The sequence below is a fragment of the Pithys albifrons genome, chromosome 6, assembly GCF_047495875.1.
Source record: "Pithys albifrons albifrons isolate INPA30051 chromosome 6, PitAlb_v1, whole genome shotgun sequence".
NCBI lineage: Eukaryota > Metazoa > Chordata > Aves > Passeriformes > Thamnophilidae > Pithys > Pithys albifrons.
Window position 1 is genome coordinate 54,796,647 of NC_092463.1, and position 21,280 is coordinate 54,817,926.

Consider the following 21,280-nt stretch of genomic DNA (forward strand, 5'->3'; position numbering starts at 1 on the left):
TGATGCAACTGCCTACTTTTTTTACCCACTCCTTTTCTGGAAGGCACAGTGGTATAATTAGAAAGTGCTTTGGAAACACCACAAATACACCACTACTGTAATGTTGCATCATCCTGAACAGCACAGGAATGCAAATACACACATGAATTTTGTTGTTCACCTTCTGAAGTCCTGGAGTTAATATTGAAAAAGTTTTTTTTTTTTAAACTGGATGTTAGCTCTGGGATACAGCACAAACAAACATGGCAAAGTGAAAGCCATTTTGACATTAATCAATACTATCCTGAAGGAATGCAGAAAATCAGGACCATTTAGAAGCCAGCACTGTGCAATATAACGTTTGCAACCAACAGCTGCCAACTTATGTTTTCCACATTTAAAGCATGACCCCCTTGGGGGAAGAACCCTTTCCTGATAGCCAACCTAAATCTTCCCTGACGCAACTTCAGGCCATTCCCTCAGTCCTGTCCCTGGTCACCACAGAGAAGAGGTCAGTGCCTGCCCCTCCTCTCCCCCTCACCAGGAAGCAGTAACTGCAACGAGGTCTCTCTTTCCAGATCCACAGATCCCTTCCCACAGGGGCTGCTCTCCAGCATCTCATTCCCCAGCCTGTACATACATCAACGGCAACGCTGAAATCCGCAACCATTTACAACATCTTTTAACAGCTGACCCATCACATTCAATTGGATCACCTTTTCTCTAAAATTGTACTACAAAACTTTGAGATGAAACATCAAAAGTTTTAAACATTTTCTTGTGAAATTCTCAAAGCTACACTTGGATATTGTGAGGCACTACAAATTATGCATTAGTAGTAGCAGCCCATGTGTCGCTTCCTCCACAGACACCCAAGCAGCAGCAATGAATACATTATTTTCCTGACTTTACCATAAACAATTTTCGGTCTGCCACAACTCAAGTCTGATAGCATAAATCAGTGTTATTATGGTGCAAAAAACCAGCTTCCCTTAAGCTGCCTGCTAATTCACAGTCTGAGTTTGCTACTATCTTAAAACCCACAATAAAGGGATGTAGGCATGTAGGTAGAACCAATCTGATGTTTTATTAAGAAGCATTTTCTCCAGTTTATGCATATTTACACTTAACATTCTGTGACTGCCTCTTGAAAATAATTTAGGAACAGATGTTCTTGGTCCAATGGGCATATAAACTACAGAGAGCAAACTCCCAAGAGCAATCTTCCCCCCATGAAAGCACACGGGGGATCTAAGTAGTAGTAAAAGATGAAATCAGCAAGTTAAAAGCCAAAGGAGGTATCATATTATAGAGAAGCTGTAGAGATGCCCAGAGAGCAGAGCAAGGATGTACCAGAAACCAAGGAACAAGCACAGCCACAGCTACAGCTGCAGGTTTTGTAAGGAAAAGGAGCTCTGTGTCTGTTGGACTGTAGGAACTGAACAGGGTCACCAGTCAGTGAATCCACTTGTGCAACATAAGAGTTCCCCTCATGTACTCTTGCTTACACAGCATCTTCTACTGAAGATCAACATCCTTCCAAAATTAGGAGGCAAAATGAAAAGGCTTTCCCAGTCCCTCCCTAAACAGCTCTGGGAAGAGCAGCCCCACACCTTCTCTCCTAAGGCAGGCAAATACACTCAAGCATACCTGCTTTCTTCTGCAGGCATTCAGTCCCCATTTCCTTCTTTCATGTAAAAAAATAACAGAACAGCTACATGTTCAACTAAATGCGGGCAGGAACTGACAGATATTTTGTTGTCAGCATGCAACAAACAGCCTTCACCCTTCTCTGTTTTCCTCTTGGCCTTCACCTTTGGAACCCCACTCAGAGAACTTGCCTTTCCTTCACACGGTCACCCATTTGACAGCTGCTACTGCTCTTTTTCACTCCCCTCATGGACTCAGTCTCAGAACTTCCTCCCTTCTTGAGTTAAAGTCTCAATTTACCATGTTATATGCTTTTCTAAGATGTATCTTTATCCAAGCTCTTCTTCCTCTGGTTGTTGCAGTGCTGGCAGGTGGCACAAAGAGGAGAGGGCAAAGCAGGGCACCCAGGGCAGCAGTGAGAGCACACTCTGTCCAGGCAGAGCAGCACTGGGGCTGAGAGTTCAACAGCCAGAACGGGCAGAAGCAGCGAGGGGAACTGAGATATCCAGACTTCCTGGAAAAGGAAGTATCAAAGAATTACAGCAGCAAACAGCCCCTGCGATGTGTAAGCCCTCTAAGTTTCTCTGGGAACAGAGGTGACTTTTTTTTTTGTACTCTGAATCCAGATCTGAAAAGACTGAGACCTCTGAAACTACCAACTACACTTATAAATGATGAAATCCAGGAAAGTAGCTCAAATTTTCTTCTGCTTCATCATGTTTTGAAGCTACCAATCCTTCTAATTCTCTTTCTATTTGAGTGCTACAAAGACCTGCCCTACATATTGCACTCAGCAGTAGGACAAGGGGGCACGGGCTCAAGCTCTGCCAGGGGAAATTGAAGTTGGAGATCAGAAAAAAATTCTTTCCAGAGAGAGTAATCAGGCATTGGAATGGGCTGCCCAGAGAGGGGGTGGATTCACCGTCCCTGGAGGCTTTTAAACAGAGATTGGCCGTGGCACTGAGTGCCATGATCTGGTAAAGGGACTGGAGTTGGACCAAGGGTTGGGCTTGATGATCTCAGAGGTCTTGTCCAACCCAATCGATTCTATGATTCTATTACATAATAAAAACTTCTATTAATTCAGAATTAAGAGATGTACGATTTTATTGTCTTAAAATTTTTAATATTCTCTCCTTTATATCAAAAGGCTATCAGTCTTTTTAGGTTATTTCCTTAGTAGGCCATTAATGCTGGCTACCAATGTCAGACCTTACTGTATGTAATTCCACATCACTTTCAAGAAGGATTCTAAACCCCCATAGGGATTTACCTGAAAGAAATCTACTCCTGAACATTTTCTGAAAGCCAGACTGAAACTCTTATGCCATCTGAACTTGCACTTCAGTTCACCTCTGGGACAAATGTCTGAGAGGTCACTGTTGGGAAAACACTCCTGAAAACAGACACATGTTTTGCCTCTGCTTCAAGTGCAACTGATTTGGTACCCAAGTTCTCAAAAAATTTAGAAGAGGATCCTTTTCCAAACAGCTCACAGGATCCTCAAAAATTTTCCAGGTATTAAACAACTGACCTCAAGGCCCACAGCAGTAAAGATGCACCTTCAGGAAATCACCAACTTCAATACAGAGAAATATCAAAGTTTTAAAAAAGACATTGTGGAAGGTGCATGTAGAACATGTCATAGAAATGCCACGTTTTAAGGGGAAAAAATGAATAGTTCTGTATGCAAGAGATGAGCATTAGAAAACAAAAATAAGTATTCACATCCGTCAGATATGAGTAAAAAAGTAAAACCAAAACAAAACACCAACAGAAAAAGCACTGTTAATCCTTCTACAGAAAAGTCCTGTGATAGAGATTTACAGATCTACTAATAATCCATAAAATCAACTTCTTAAATTGTATACAATACAGATAAATGAGAAACACTCTTTCCATCCCACTAAAATTTGGTTTGGCTTGGGGTGACTGTTGGTTCTGCCTTTTTTTTTTTTTGCACTCCTTCAAAATCAGGGCAATTCTTGAGAATCTCAGAGTTTTGTATGTTTGCAAGTACAAAAGAGAATACATTGTAATCTAATAAATTTGGAAAGCAAATAAAATTATTCTTTTCTATTACATAAATTCCTGAACTGCACTCTGTATTATTGGTGAAAAGTTTAGACCCACAAGCACTTGAAAGACTCTCCATGCTAGTCAGTGGGGACCTGGCCTGCCCTTGCCACAAGGAGCTTTGAACTTGGACTGGGTGTGTAATTCACCCAAATACAGAAATTTCCGTTTAATCCTTATACAGAAGGAAAAGGACAGATAAAAGAGGCCTGTCTGATAGACTGTACTCCCTCACATGAATGCAAATGAAGTTCATTTGCTTAATGCTGCCACGCAAGGTTAAAACCTGTGCAAGAGAAGACCCACTTCTATTTAACAATAAAACCAACTCAGTTCAGTTGTGCTCACCGCAACTCCCCACTGCTTTAGAGTTTAATTACTGCTAATTCTCTGCTGGTGTTTTTCAATCCAACCAGTTACGTAAGAGTAGAACTGCACTAAGTCCCTAAACCCCGTGGTTTGGGGTGAGGGGTGGGAATGCCATCTGCCTTCAGCTGACTTTTATTGGATCACCCAACTTTCAGCAGAGAAGTTATGTCTGAAGGTAACAGATTATTCAAGAGATGGCTGTAACTCGTCTAAGTGAATTTGCATTCTCAACTGCTGCAGCACAACAGGCAGAAACAGAAAAATCAGATCATGGAAGACTTCCACAACTATTATTTGTTTCAAAATATGCAACTGGTAACTACCAATGACACCTTTGAAAAAATATCAAGGGCATATGATGGAAAAATAAAAAAAAGGTGATGAAGATTTTCCCACTAATAAGTTTCACATCTCAACCACATTCCCTCCACTCTGTATTTAATCTTCTTTTATTAATTCTTAACACTAAAAGGATATTCCTTCAATATCCAAGTGCAACTCCTATTAACTATAGCTAATTAAACAAATGTGACACCACATTAAAAACACACACAGTGAACAGCAGCCTCCTCAGTAGTGCCTGCCAGTATCTGATTTACAGATCCCAGATCTACCACGACTTCAGAGGTTTTAACAGCATTAGTAAGAATTTCTTCACAGAAAGGGTGATTAGACCTTGGAAGAGGGACCCAGGGAGGTGGGGGAGTCACTGGCACTTGGTGCCGTGGTCTCACTGACGTGGTGGTGTTTGGTCAAAGGGTGGATTTGATGATCTCAGAGGTCTCTTCCAGCCTAATTGATTCTGTGATTCTGTGAACTGGCACTCATTAACATTGACACCTTGTTTTTAAATTAAGAAATAGGTTATTCCAGTGTCAATGACTACAGATAACCACATCCAGCAGGAAGGACCTGTGTATCATGAATAAAACAATTTCTGTCTTTTGCTATCCTTTCCAATAACGTGCAAGCTGCCCCAGAAACCAGTGGACAGCCCACAGCTAGCACTGCTCACTGAATTCAACTCAGTTCAACAGAATGTTCTGGAGGTTTTTGAAACCACCTAAACTCAGATGTGCTACACAGCACTCAGACAACAAACTACTTAAGACAGCACATGTGTGTGAGCACAGCATGCACAATCTGCGTATTAACAATGTGTTCCACGTAAACCCGTAATTGCTTTTATTATTTAGTCTATATGCAAAACATGCCTGGCAGTGACAAGAATTCAAAATGCATATTTCCAACAAAATTACTGCCATTATAATCATTAAACCCACAAACAGACCCATATTGTTAACCTTAGCTATTCCCACAAAAGCAAAACTCTCCCTATACTTCAAGCATTTTGCATTTTTTTCCTTTCTTTCTTTAGCAGAGTATTTTTTGCCATATAAAAGTTGCAAAGATATTGCAGCAATTTCCAAAGTTGCAATTTTACACCTATGGCAATAATTACATTTTCATTTTCACTAAAGGTGCCAGGTAAGGTGGATGAAATCGCTCTGAGGGTTTCTTCACAGAGCTGGGAAAGGCTCCCTCTGCGCCCAGCCCGCCTGAGCCCCCGATGAGGAATGACCTGAGATCAGGAGGTTTGGCCACAGAAGGAGCAAAGTTGGTTTGAACGTCTCATTTATATAATCTCAGGCAGGGAAGGTTCTGGAAGGGTGGGGGTACGGGGCTTCCTATTGGTCAAGGGACATGCAAATGAAGGATCGAAAATGGGCCAATAGGGTAAAGGGGTGGAATGTTACAGCAACCAATGATAAGACAAGGATAACAACCAATCAGAGAACTGGGATAAGAACCCATGAGGATACAGAACTTTAACCAATGGGGAGAAATGGTGGGAAAGAAACACTAAAGGATTATGTGAAGAAGAAACTTGGATAGCAGCTGACGAAGCGAAAATACAATGGGGAAGACATGTTTGTGATGCACTTTTTATTATAGCACTGAGGTATCAATATAAGGGGCATTAGAGTCCGTGTCCTTGTAGACCTTGTGTACAATATCAGTATTAGGAGCATTGGGGTTTGTAAGGTTCGCATCCTTGTCCACCCAGCGTTTGGAATACTCTGCCACTTCACAAAACCCAGGTCTTCTCCCACAAGGTAATAATCACAATCATCATCCCCCATCTGATGGCATCTCTACCTCTAAGATGGCTTAACTCTTTAATCCATTAAGCATTGAAGTTGACTGCAAAATAAATCAGGCTTCAGATCTGCAGACACTGCATTCTTGTGCCTGTACAACACATACACACAGTGAACTGCCCAAGAACAAAACACAAATTTCAGCCCCTAAGAATTCTGAACAAGCACTCTAATACCTTAACCTACTAAGGGAAATGTAACTTTTCTCCCCAGCTAACTCTTATGATCCGCCCTTTTTCTCCCTCTCCTTTTCCCATTCTTTCCTTTCAACAATACAAACATGCAACACATTAAAATTCTGGCATAATTTGCTGGTTCCTGAACCCTCGTCCCCTACCCTAAACTCCCTTCTTGTATAAATCCTTCCCCGTGAAAGGTCACATGCCATCTCTTGCTTGCCCTTGAAATTCCAGAAGCGAGCTGTTAATGCAACTTACATTCCAAATTAATGAGAACTGTGATAAACTCTGTCTTTTCACTTACAAACCCCTGATAAAAATGCATTTGAGCACCAAGTATTGTTAACCGTACACGCAAAGCTTCCAGTGGAAGCCCTTTGGTGATCTGCTACAAAAGGGATCATTTTCAGGTGTGTGAAGAAGAAACTCTACAGATCACAGAGACAGAACACCAGCAGTTGTACTTTAAAAATACCATTAAACATAATAAATAATTTCAGTATTGAGAAGTACAACTTTACGTGTTCAGAGTTAGAAACACTGTGAAAGATGCAGAGACGCAGGTGGCAGAGTACAGCACTGTTTATCCTTTTCAGAACAGTACCTAGAGCTAAAGACCACTAAAATCTGCCCTGAAGTAAAATACTTTTCATATCAAAGTTCTTAAGCCATTTGAGAACAGCAGAAGTTTTAAACTATTCAGGATTCTTGTCACTTTTAGGAGTTCCAGAAAAGCTCTTTATGAAAACACAAAGACAACTCATGTTCCACCTTGTACCTCCATTTCTGTAAGGGAATAGAAACATACCTGATGTCTCCCCATACCTTTAAAACACCCCTACAGAAATCTTCATGCCAGAAGGCAGAAAACACCACAGATGATATCCCCATTTTAACTCAGTCCCATTACAGAAGTCAGAGCGAACAAAGTGAACAAGAGGCCAAAAGAGACCTAACATTAACAGCTAAAAATAAAAATATTTCTTTGATAGACCTAAAACATATGGCATGATGTTCTGAAAAACTCTGTCCAACCCCATGACAACCCATCACAGTCCATGGGCATCTTAAAGTCAGAAGCAGCCTGGACATGGAAATTACACGAAGAGCATTTACCCCCAATGTTCTCTAGAGAATAAAGACTTCACAGCAGCCTCATGGCCACAAAAGGTTAAACAAAACGCTGGTGGGTTTAGGAAGCTGGAATGAAGACGGGCGTCGCACAAAGACCACAGACACTGTTTGTCCAACTGGCACAACTCACAGTCAGTTCATCTCCATCAGGTCAAAGAAACGCAGGCAACAATCCCGGGAATTTGAACGACAGACGTGCTGGAGGCTTGCCATATTATCAAGGATGCAACAAATAATAGGGTAAGACGATCCTCAGGCCCTTTTCTTTGTAAACAGGAAAAATTTCTTAAACATAGCAGAAAAAAAACCAGCAGCATTTCAGTCTTCCCCCAAATGTACTGACAGTGCTAGTCAGGACTACCTGAGATACTCTCTCTGACGGTCCAAAATCCTGAATGCCTCGACATTTATTTGACTTTGGTACTTTTGTAATTTGCAGGGCCATTAACCCATCTTATATACAGGGGAAAGGAGCACAGAAAAAGGGATATATAGCTCAAGGATGTACAAGAAACAGGCTCAATCAGTATCATCCCAAATCTTAATTAGCACCTTACCCACAGGATCCTCCTTCCCACTATTGCAACAGGTCAACAATGAACTTCATTACTCCTGGGTATCAGAAATCATTTCTATATTTTGTAAATAAAGGAGGAAGATTATTCTAGCTTTTATTTTAATGAAGTTAAAACAAGCAGCAGAGGGGAAATATGGCAACATATGCCATATCTCATTCCACTAACTCCACTGGTGTTTCTGCTGAAAGGGGGTTAGTGAGTACTACTCAGTCAGAAAACCTCTAAAACAAGCTTGAAAAGCCTACAGAAAACTCACGTTTAGGGATGAACTTCAGCTACTGAAGTTGTATCAATGCCAAGTGAAATGAAAACGGATAAATACCATAAAAAGCAGAAGAGGAAGTAAATAGAGAAAAGTGAAGTGTGGGCAGAAGGAAGAGCAGGAAGAGGGAAAAAATAGGCATGTCATAATCATCCCCACAGGTTAGATGCATATTTAGCTACTGCAGTGGTGTCCCTCTAGCACTGCTCACACAGCACACCAGCACTGCCTGACGGTGCACACAATGGTCTGGGCAGCCAAGGCTCCATTAGTGTCTAACCCTTCTGAAGTAACACACTAAATACCATAAATTCAGTATCATCTTGGAAAACTCTGCCATGCAAAGTGCTGCCTCATTCTGAAAGTCATGCTGGAGAACAAACCCACAGCGATCAGTGGCAATGACCTCAGGGAGTTCTGTAAAAAGCTGCTTCCTTTTGCTGTGGTTGCATCTACCACCTTCAAGGGCTCATGTAGAAACTTCTGCAATGGCAGGAACTGTCCTCTAAAAAGCTTTTCTGCCCCAACACTTCAGTACCATCATCCTCCACCTTCCACTAGCATTCCAGCTCCCTCAGAATTTTACCAGGGCAAGTTGCTGGTGCAATAAATGCAGCTTGGATGTAACAGCTGCACCTCAGGACTCGTCCTTCCAAACAGAGGTTTGGGCCATAACGCACTTCTGGACAAACACTGTATTTTTGCTGAGTGGACAGTACAGGGCTTTGCAAAAGACTTAAAAGAAACTAACAAAGCAAGAGGGGATGTTAAATCATCTTCAAGTAATTCCCTATCCAATGGTGGGCATAATATTCCAGAAATTGGGAAAAAAGCTTGGGTAGCTGGCAGGGAGAAAGTTTCCTGCTCCCTGACAATTCCCCTTCTTGTTTGCAAGCAAATCACTTTTGCCAGCTCCTGCATAGGAAGGGAAGATCAGACTTCAAAATAAACACTCTTTGTTAAACAAACAGTCTTTTGAACACACCGGACTGAAAAAGACTTCCCAGCTGTCTTGGAGAAAATATTTTTTATTTATTTTCAAGGAAGGTATAAAAAACAGGATGCCAAGACCATACTCAGCTTTGTACTCTGAATCAATGTCTTCAGCTTCTCAGACTGCTCACAGAACAAAAAAAAAAAAAAAGAAAAAAAAAGAAAAAAGAAAAGAAAATTTTGGCAGCTTCTCAGTTCTGACAAATTACATATACTGCTTTAACAAATTATAGATACTGCTTGCCCTACCTACCAAATATGATTTCTCCTTTCAGTGAGTTATCTTCCTTCCACAGCCATCCTCTGGAGTTATCTTTAACTGATATTTCCAATGAATTAAGCTCCACTTTGAAAGTTCCTAAACTGCAGGACTCCGATTTTACCAAAACAATTTTATATTTTCAAAATTATTATTTCAACATATAAATGAACACCCATTTTGACAAAGAAAATTAGAATACATAAAAAAAAACAAGCCTGAGTAAATACTTCTCTTCAACCTTCTTTATTTTTTGTATGGTTGTTTTTATAACCAAACACAGATGGTAAGGTTAGAATAAGTTTACAGATATTTACAGTCCAGAGATATAAGTAGCTGTAATTGTAATCTGATTTTGCTGAGTATAAAGAAAGCCATTCATATTCTAAAATTCAGCAAAGAAACAACTTCATGAACAGGTTTTCTACATTAGCTCTTAAAGAAGACTGTTCATGTGCCGAAACTTAATTTTTCTAAGTCACTTTATAGGAGAATAATAGGTAAGGAATACCATCTACATCAGTTCTTCTGTATCAGTCTTTATTACAGGATTCCTGAATATGAATATTCAGATCTAAATGGAATACTTAAAACATACCCTAAATTGAAAAATAACCCAAGTGTTTCTGCATATGTAACTGAACTAAAATTTAACCTCTATTATGTGGGGGGGTTCCCATAACAAAGCTAAACTGGTGCTGGAGAGATGGAATCCCACATTTACCACTTTACTGACTATGCCATTTGCTCAGATACATGAAATAATTCCTGCAAGTGTCTAAACATATTTGGTGACAGTTAGAAAAAGTCATAATTAGAACTATATAATACAAAATTCAGACCATCAGCTTGAATATGGAAATGTTATTATGCTCTACTAAAAATGTTAAGAATATGGTTATGGGGTTTTTTGAAATCCCCATCATTTGTATTTGTATGAACATCAATAAACAAGGGTACAAAGCCAACACAAACAGAGATGCCTTCTATGACATTCTGTGGAAATAGGAGAGAGTCACATGACTAAGTAAAAAATCAACTGCTGCTCAAAGTAATTTCATTTTAAAAGCCATCTACACTCTCATAATAAATTGTTCCATTTGAAAACTCATATATATGACCATGAAATAAAAATTTTGCTAAGTCCTTTCAGACCCTACAGAACGTAGGAAAGTTGCAGCCTAAATCTATATAAAAGTGTAAACAAGTTTCCTAATATTGGCATTCTATTTTCATTTTATAAAGCACTCAATAAAAAATAAAGTGGAAAAAAACAAGTAAAAAAAAAAGAAGAAAAATCCACAAAACTTCAATACAGAAACACAGGAAAAATCTGGATAAGGTGAGGAAGAACAAGCCACTGAATCCTGAATTCATCAGCGTCTTGATCCCACTTACAAGATAAAAGCAGAATGCAAACCTTGAAATATATCAGTAAGATAAAGGCACTATTACATTCAATCCATCATCACACTTGTTTTTGTACTGCTTATTTTAAGATCCAATTATTTTACATAAATAGTGTTTTGAGTTCAACAAATGCTTCCCAAACTGATCCACATACCAACACAATAATATTAGTTCTAGTCTGTTTGGGCAAGTATTATTTAGTATATATTAGTAGTAGCCACATACAGGGTGCAATAAGCACACACAAAGTTTGGGGTTGGGGCTTTCTCTATAGAAGATGTGCAAACTCCCAGACAAAGACATTTTCAGGCTAACAGTGAGACTTCCCTGGAAACTCACGTTTGTACCCAGTGGTCTGAACAGGTGGGTTTGTTCGAGGGAGGGAGTCAAAGAGATGAAATTCAGTCATAAAGAGCTTTGAAATTAAACATCTCATAAAAATGGTGACTCAAATGAGAGTTTCACAATGAAAGACAACAATTTCATGCCTATTGCATGTCACAATAAAAAGTGGGAACAATGAAAAGCAAATGGGTTCTCAAAAGGCACACAAAGTTACGTATTTTCCCTGTTAAAGAGATGCATAAACAACCACTAAGAGGAACACAAGTATGTTTTACTCAAAAACCTACAACTGTATGTGTAACATCATTTAGACCTGTCAGAAGGACTTTGAGCAAATATGAAGATTGCAGGAGGAATCTTATCCCTACCACAGTCTGTCTTTGAAAAACATAAAATTAGATTGCCAGTGTGAATTATCACCTGAAAATTGTGCTGATAAGAAAAACTGTCACTGTACAAGACCAAATGTGCCCTCTCAAGCATTGACTTGTTCCAAAGGCACCAAGGAGTCGGATGTATCTAATTAACAGGGAATGCAATGTTGCAAAAGAGTAAGCAAAATACTTTCCAGGGCTGGCTGATAACTGCATGTCAGTGTGGGGCTCAACACACAGACACAGCACAAGTGAGCAGAAAGCACAGTTTTCGAGAGACAAAAAGAAGATTCTGCAGAGATTTTTCCATCCCACGTGGAAAAGCAAACCCAGCATCAGAAGACGTTTTAGCCATACCAATATCACATACTTGAAGTGGAAGGTTTGGACTCTACATTTAAAGACTCATCTTTGCTACGTATCTGACATCTTTTTTCCCCTTTTAAACTGGATCCATTCTTCCTTTCCTTAAATATTCACATACCTTTTAAAGTTAACTGACTTATGAAAAGAACATAACTGGTAAGAAAAGAAACACAGTTACAGGTTTCACAGCTTCACATGTCTGACCTTCCAGCAAAATTACTGAGATAAATGGCCACAGAATTTTGAGTTACCTTTGTGTGTGTTTTTTTAAATACCTTGACAGCCAAACACTTGCAGCTATTTGTAACTTAAAAACCCAGTAAGAGAAGGATTTTTCCTTTAAAAAAAATAACAAAATTCACAACTGAGGTTTTAAAGCCAAGCCATTGGTCACTACTTAGATGTCTTATTTTTATGTAAATCACCTGAAAGATTACTCATACATCCAAAAATGCTGGCTCTTTCTACAAGGTTAAGTTAAATCAGTTAATCTCCTTGAGAATATCAGCCTGCTAATGAGGTAACCTGCATAATCTGTTTTTTAACATCCGTATTGGTTTGATGCCAGTGTCAAATCTGGCTGAGCAAGTAAATTAAGCTTCCTATAGGTAGCAGACACCCAAGGAGCTTCCTCTAACTCTTCTGTCAGGCACACAGGTGCTGTTTGAGTTACCCATTGTAACTATTCTCTTTGGTCAATGCACTGCAGAGGAATCCAAGACACAGTTCCATTCCACAAAAAGATCTCAGATGAAAACAGTATTACCCTGCTTTCCATAGGAACAATCTTATCCATCACTTACAAGTTCCTGTGCTGTGCTGACGTGTGGGCAACACGTGGGATGTCACCCAAAGGGTCCCTGACAGGCTGGGGAGGTGGGGCCGGGCCAGGTGGGGATGGGGAGTTGGAGGCAATCCCAAACACAAATCCAGGTGAGACAGAGAATGTCCTGAGAGCAGCCCTGAGGGGAAAAGCTTGGGGGAGTTGGTTGATAAGAAGCTCAAAACGAGCCAGCAATGCAAGCTCTCAGTCCACAAAAGCCAAACTGATCTTGGGCTGCACCACAAGGGCTGTGGCCAGCAGGTCAGGAGGTGATCCCACCCCTGTACTCTGCTCTGGGGAGATCCCACCTGGACCTGTTTGAGCAAATCCAGAGGCCCACAGAGATGATCAGAGGGCTGGAGCACCTCTCCTATGAAAACAGAGAGCTGGAGTTGTCCAGCCTGGAGAAGAGAAGGATCCAGAGAGACTTTGCAGTGCCTTCCAGTACCTAAAGGGGCTACAAAAGAGCTGGAGACTTTCCATATGGGCATGTAGTGAAACGACAAGGGGCTGTGTCTTCAAACTGAAAGAACCGGTTTAGATTGGATATTAGGAAGAAATTCTTTACTATGAGGGTGCTGAGGCACTGGACAGGTTGCCCAGAGAAGCTGTAGCTGCCCCATCCCCAGAAGTGTCCAAGGCCAAGTTGGATGGGACTTTGAGAAACCTGGTCTAGTTGAAGCTGTCCCTGCCCCTGGCAGGAATACTGGAAGTAGATGACTTTAAGGTCTCTTTCAACTCAAACCATTCTATGATTCTTAAGGGGAAAGAATGCAAGAGCTCACTGGTTTAAATGTAGAAAATAAAAAAAGTAAAAATTTAAGGTTCAGATTTAATATGCAGTGCTTACATACTCATAAAGAAGGAGGAACTGCAGGCTGACATCCTCCAGCTTTTTTTTCTCCTAAACTAACTTGACCTTACAAACTTTAATAGGTGGGATCCTGTCAGTTAAAATGCACCAGGACATGCACACACAGATTCAATAGTGGTTACTGAATTTTTTCCTTAGAGGAACAGAGTCATGCCAGCTTCAGATTTGAAACTTTTTACTTCTGGTAACTTTATGTAAAGGAGTAGCACCTGTATCAGTTTCTAAAAAACCAAAAGGTTCTTTCAAAAGCTCATAATGAGTGCTGCCATATTGACTGAGCTGCTTCATCAGTGTGATATAAAATACCTATCCCTGCACCACCTGCAGAGGCAGCCCTTGAACCACAGTGCAGCAAACTGGGTATAATTCAGAGGTGGCCACATAGTGGGATGTAAGAAAATGTGTACCATGAGGCTGTGTTGTCTTGGTAACTCACAGAGATGGAAGCCAATAGCTCATCCCTCACAATTTTTCTTTTTTTGCTTGCTAAATACATCATTACCTTGGACCATCACATCTAAAGAGAAACTGTTTGGTTTTCAAAGATTTTGCCTCCTAATTTCTCTTTGGTGTAACAGCTGCTCTCAAAAGACATCTTTGTTGTGCCAGATGTCAGAACACAAAATTAATGTTTCAACTTATAAGATACTTTCCATTATAATATCCCAACACTTCTAATGAAAGACAGATGACCTGTCGAAACAGGGACATTCCCATTTTCTACTCAGTGAAAGATTAATTGTGTAAAACCACAAGTGACAACGCTACAGCTACTGATGTCTGACTGCAATGTCTCCACTAAAGGGTTCAAGTCCCCATGTCCCCACACAGACAAGCTTTATTCATTAGTACTATTGCAACAGAAACCAATTCTTACCATAACCTATTCTCAGCTGTGGCCTAATAACAAAGATTCTTTAAATTTTAGTAAATAATTCTCTTTAGTCTTCTGGCATTCTTATGTAGGTCACCTATAGAACATCTCCTTAATGCAACAGTGCGAAGAATTCAGTGGTATGACAGGCACTGGATGGGGATTCTCCAAGAGCATTTTTGGTTATGCAGTAGTTTTGAAGAAAACATCAGCCAAGAACACCCTTACATGCTTCTGAAGTCCTGCCAGGATGTTAATATAAATTAACTAATACTAATTCTAACACAGAGAGCCTCACAATTCAGTTACTTGACAGAGAACAAGGCAAATTACTGGGATTGAAACACACTTGTACACTCCACACAAAATACCAAGACACAACAGAAGTGCAGTAAGTCTACAGGAAGTTCACTCACCAAGAATCAGAGCCTAAGTAGTGCTCAGGCAGTGCTGAATACCTTGTCATGTGAAGGTGGAAACCTTTCTAACACACAGTAAGGAATATGTTCAACCAGTCTTGAAAAATAAGGTGCATAAACACATGTGAAAGACCACCAGACTAATCAAGGTATTGAACTTTCTCTACTCTTTTGCACAAAACAAATGGCAGAAGGTCCAAATATCAACATTTTCTCACCTGTACTTAAAAAAAATGGATTATCAGTGACATATCTTGTCTTTGTTTGAGCTGTAAGTATTTTCAATACGGGAACCAGAAGGAGACAGCTATGGCCAGGCACCCTGACTTAATTGGGAGCATATCCAAGAAAGTCTGGCTGCAAACTCATTTAGGAGCAGAGGAGCTTCCAGTTGCTGTAGTAGGGAAAACAGATTGATACCCCACTTTCAACACTGTAATTAGAATCTGCTACTCATGGTTTAGGAGCAAGACATCTCAAATTTATGTATCTGTTCAAAGCTTCACATGGGTCAGTTGCCAGCGGGCCCATTTTCATGTACTTGTTCCTCCCCAAATTTGCTTATTCAAAGAGTAACGACTGCATTCTGTTGCCTGCCAATCTGGTAACAGGCACTGAGGTTGCCATCTTGTCTAAGTTTTCACTCGTTTCCAAGAGCCCAGAGCCCTACAGCATTGATGTAAAATGTCTTTTCTAATGAAGACCACACACCTTGGACAATGTGACAGTGAAAATGAAACACAACTGATGTCACTTCATTTGGAGGATTCAGAGAAGTTCAAGTGCCAAACAGTATTATCGCAACAAATTGGAACAATGTTGACCCACTGACCAAAGGAATCCTTGCCAGAAGAACTCAGAGTGATTTCAGATAATTCCAAGTCATCTGAGGTAACATTTGGTGCAATGAGTCACATCAAATGTTTTAAAAAGAAGACATACTGATGTACCAGAGTGGTTAGCCCAGGATGCAATCCCAGAACCAAACTTAAACACTGGGGTGGGTTTTATAGGACAGACCTATCCTCGCTCCGGATTCCGGAACACATCCAGTTACTCCACAACTTGCCCTGGTACAGAGTTTAAGCTCTTGCACAACAGCTCACTCCACAGACCAGTATCAGTTAGGGCTCCTTTAATAACTCCTGAAGAAATGTCCTGAAGACAACTTGGAGTAAGAAGTAATTCTGTCTGGTTTCAGTGGGCAAGAAGTCAAAGAAGAACAGCTTGGTCACTTCAGGAAAGCAGTGCTGAATAATGTGACAGCTCAACTGCACAGAGCCAAAGGAACAAATGCCTTTGCTGAAACCAGCCTTGTGCTGCAAATGCTTCTGAAACTGGAAGGTTTAGCTAAGAAGGAGGATTAAAGCAAGTGTCCACTTCCTTGAAAACCAGGTATTTCCCATTTACTCTGTGAGCAGGGAAGTAACAGAATTTGGAGACTTTTAGGGACAGAGGCACTGGGTATAGCTGCAAAGAAGTTCATTTCCTTCAAAGCAGCCTGTCTGGTGCTGTGCTTTAGGTACGTGACTGACACAGTGTTGATAATAAACCAAAGCTTTAGCTGTCATTTAGCAGAGCTTGCACAGCATCAGGGCCTCCTTTGTTTCCCATCCTGTCCCCTCAGCTAGGAGGGCTGAAGGCTGGCAGGTTTAATCACTGCAGCACACCTTTCCCAATAATGCTTCCAATAGACATTGCCCACTGGAAAGGTTCTGAGATACCAATGCCATGAAAGTCAGGACTTTTCATTGGAAAAGTAAAGATAAATCCATTTAGAATAAAGTAAATTTATGTTCTTTTTCTCTGTGACAGTGTAACCAGTACACACTGGCTGAGTGGCTGGTCTGTAGCCACAGAAAAGGAACATGGAAGCAAGTCCAGAACCCACAAGGAAGGAGGACAACTGCTACTGTCACAGTTCCAGCCTCCTGGTTTCACTTTTCTGCCACAAGTATCCATGGGCTCCAAGGAATGGGAACACAGCACTCCAAGCATTCATTAACTTTGTCTGCCCAGATTTTACTGAGTAACCTCATGCTGAAGAAATTGCCGAATTTATGGCATAGACAGAGGGGTAACATCCTCAAAATGTACTCCTTAGATGGCAGCACCCAATCAGCTTGCTGACAGAATGCCTGCCACTAAAGATGTGCCAAATGCTCTGACTTCAGCTGATGCCACCTCGTGACACCCACAGGCCCTCAGATCCAGGGAGACACTCAGTGGAAGACAATCCCCCAAAGAAAGATCTTGGTCATTTCTGTTTTGACTGAAGATGAGCAGCTGGGCATCTTAACATTCCCATCTCTGTGGTGGGAGGGTCACAACACATGTGGAGTACAAGATGGAGTCAGTTCTCAAGTTGCAAAAGAAGAATTCAGGGTGCCAGAATATCTTGGAAAAAGGACAAATATGGAACAAGTTTCTGCCACTCTGAAAAGAAAACAACTCACAGCTATGGAACACTCCATCTCCCCAAGGAAGAGACGTGTCAGATGCATTCCAGTTAATGTGTCCATGTGTTCTCTCATTCTCCACACATGGAGCATAAATGTTCCATCTACAGAGTTTGCACAAGGAAAAAATTCCCTCTTCTCAAGTTTGCAAGTGAGAGTGGTGTGTTCAAATTCATGTGGGCTACATTCAAACACAGAACTACAAATCCTGAAGTACTTCAAATGAAAAATGCATTATAAAAGAAATACTGTTATCAGAGATCTCAAGAAGCCTTCCTTCTGTAAACGTAGAAAAATCACATCAACCAAAAGGATTTTTACCCCTCTGGAATAAAGGACAAAAAAAGTACAACCAGGGACAACTGTTCTGTACTGGTGTTCTCTGCTACCTTTTGTTCTTCTTTTTGAACCCTATAAGAATTTCCATAGTGAAAGAGAACCAGATGTATCAGAGTAAGCCCTTTTATTCTGGCACACTCAAGCAAAATCTGCTTTATATGACTAAAAATGACTAAGCTTTAAATATTTAATTTGGGAGAGCTGCCTACCCATCAGTGACAAGCTGCAGTCACTGAGAGAGAACACTTTAAAAAAAAATTAAAAACCAAACCAAAACCAAACAAAACCCTGAGGAAAAAAAAAACTAGTGTAGGAAAGAAACCAAAGCCAACACACCACTCTTACCTCCCAAAAGAAACTAAATGAAAACTGCAACTGTTTCAAAGGAAAATCACTGGACAGGAGTTCTACTCTGGAAAGACTATCCTAAATTTTTTCCAGAAATATGTATCACCTATATTATATAACATTGATTTAGGCTAGAACCATCTTGAACTCTGTTAGTCCAAACATGCTGAAAAAACACAAGAGTGCTATAAATGAGGTATCACAGAATACACTCTGAGCTGAAAGGATCTACGAGGATCATCAACTCCTAAAGCAAATAGCCCACACATGGATCAAGCCCATGAATTTGGTGGTTTTAGCCCCATGCTCCTGTGCTAATCTCAGAGACAACAAATGAGTAGGAAAATCAAGGATTGCTTCACTTTTGTCTCTAATCCATATGCACATATTTGCAAAATGATGAAGAGTTGTGGCACACCAGATTTGTTACTATTGAAATCATGCTATCTACAAACAAAGCAAACAGCCTTCCTGTACACATACAAACTACCACACTCCAACCCCAGACACTGGCTGTGACTGTAGCATGTCTTCTATCAAATCTAAAGGCCATTTACGAGTGTCTAACTGTCCAGGTCAACAATAATTAACTGGATTCAGCACACACTAGAATCATTAGGGAAGGATCCTGAATCATTATCCAGCACCACAGACATTAGAGCATATTCATCTGCTTTTATTCCTATCATTCCACTGCAAATCCTCAATTAGAAGTGGCACTTCTATTTTCAAAACACTAAAATCAAAGTAAGAACAAACTATTATGGCATTGTTTTCCAGATCCCTGACCTAGAAGTATTCCCTGAACACCTCCTGGGGCTGCAGGCACCACTGCAACCTCCAAACTCAAGTACTACACCATTATCCAGCCCTGCCACTACATTCAAAAGGATATAGAAATGCAAAAGCCCTACAGACTATGAAATCCTGTGGGAACTCCATGTGTAATACGGTCTGTGTATCGAATTGCCAAATTACTTCCAACTGTTCCTAAACGTATTCCTCCAGATCAACACCACTACAGAGGCAAGAATTCCTCTGCATGCTACAAGGGCCACATCAAAGAGATATCCCATCACACTATTCCAACATATCCTTCCTCACACGTTGTCACCTTCATTCAGTACGGATTTTTCTCATGGTTGTCCAAAACCTACCAAATGCTGTCAGCATCTTGAGTTAAATAAGATGTTACTGAGCTTTACTTCTAAAACATCAAAACTCTTACCTTCAAGTATGAGCTTTGACCCAAATTAGACTCAGGAAATTAGAGTCAATCACCAGACACCCAACTAATTACAATGCCTACTGATGAATACATGGTGCTTCCAAATGCTTCAGCGAAGTCCTCATCACCTGCAGCACAGAGGAAAGGGAGCCTGTCTCAGCTGTGGGAAGAACCTGATCTTGTGATCTCAGGCTGCTCATTCAAGCCCTTGCCAGCAGCCACTGATAGGATCATAAACACACCTACAACGTTCCCCAAAGGAGAGATAACGACCTGCACGGTATTTTTACTTTCAGGAGTGTCAGACCCATGTCCACACAAGACACATGCCTTGTGAATTAGCACAGTGCTCCAGCCTCTCGAGGGCCAGCACTCTGCTGAATAAATACAGCATACTTTGTGATACAGCAGGCTGGAACTAACACGTAAAAGTGACCAAACAGATACTCGCCACCTCAGACTAATACGCTCAGAAAGGTTTCACTATGCAATTACAGTCTGGTAGTAACTTCACATTAGCAGTTTTTTGTAACAGAAATTTATGCCAGTAAAACTTTATTTATCTAACTGCCAGACGATGCTTTCTCAAGGGTTACTTTTCCCACAGAGGTCTGCACTTTAAGTACTCCTTGTCCTGTACAATGTCATCCAAGTCCCAGTTGTTTACAGTATATTTATACAATACTCAATTAAATGAGTTTTCAAACACTCTCTCTAAACTGTGTTTCTATTTGTTATCCAAAACAGGAGCCCTTAAAAATACTGTTAAACCATTTAATGGCATATACACAAACTCCCAAATGGCTCTTATTCCAGGACATGCTTTTAATCCCTTTCTTAGTGCTCCCACCAACTATTCTCAGAGCAATTAATTCCTAGAGAATTGTGATAGAAGTTTTCACATCTTATTACATATTTTTACACAGAATTTTCATTTTCAAACCTTTCAATAATATTTTCCTCATTTTAAGCAGATATACAAACACTTCACAAGAGATTACATCTTTTTTTAAAGGTTATTCTAGCCTGAATTTGGTCAAACATTGCCCAGATCACCCAAATTACGCACAAAATGTTAACTTACATATCCAGTATCTTCTTTTCTTGTACCACTCTCAGATTTAAGGTGGTGTTCCTACTACCTGTGTCCCAGAAATATGAAAAGCTGTATTACAAGTTCCTGAACATGGAAGATTAGCCTGCTGACTCCTGAACATGCAAGATCGGCCTACAGCTTCAAGTATGAGAAACTGCCACCATCACAACTCCCCTGAGAATTTCCCATGGCTGTTACCACCTTCACACTAATCTGTGTGTCTGAGCTCTTTGTCCTCAGCCCACAACTAACACAGATGAGGAGGACTAAGCTATAAATACCTCCATTTCATGGAAGAGCGTCAGGGTGCACAGAACCCTCTGCCCTGTTTCCAAAGCTGAAAGAGCCCACTTTGCCCTGGCTCCATCCTGGAAGTCTCTCACTTTTCCAAGCACAGAAGGCAGAAAGCACAGCAGGAGAGGGCAGCAGAGGCTGCTGCTGCTCGCCTTGACATCCTCCAGCAAGAGCAAACCCAAACGTGACACCTACTGAGAAACTGCACTGCACCTCAATGCCTGGATCCTGAACGCCCTGAGGAGTGGATGGAGAAACAGAAGGATGGGTGGATGGATGTGTGTACGTATGGCCAGACTTTGCAAACGCAGATTTGGGCAGGGCTCTCCCCACGTGGGTGTGCCCTTCCAGCCTGCGCAGTGGATTTTTTAGGTGAGGCTCAGCGTGCGC

The 21,280-nt window shown here is 40.7% G+C and overlaps 1 protein-coding gene across 6 annotated transcripts in view; it reads right to left on the minus strand.

The window, feature by feature from the left end:
• The window catches only part of SBF2 (SET binding factor 2), a 259,930-nt gene that overhangs the window by 210,862 nt on the left and 27,788 nt on the right, over nt 1-21,280 (minus strand). The gene's annotated exons all lie outside the window — the stretch shown is intronic.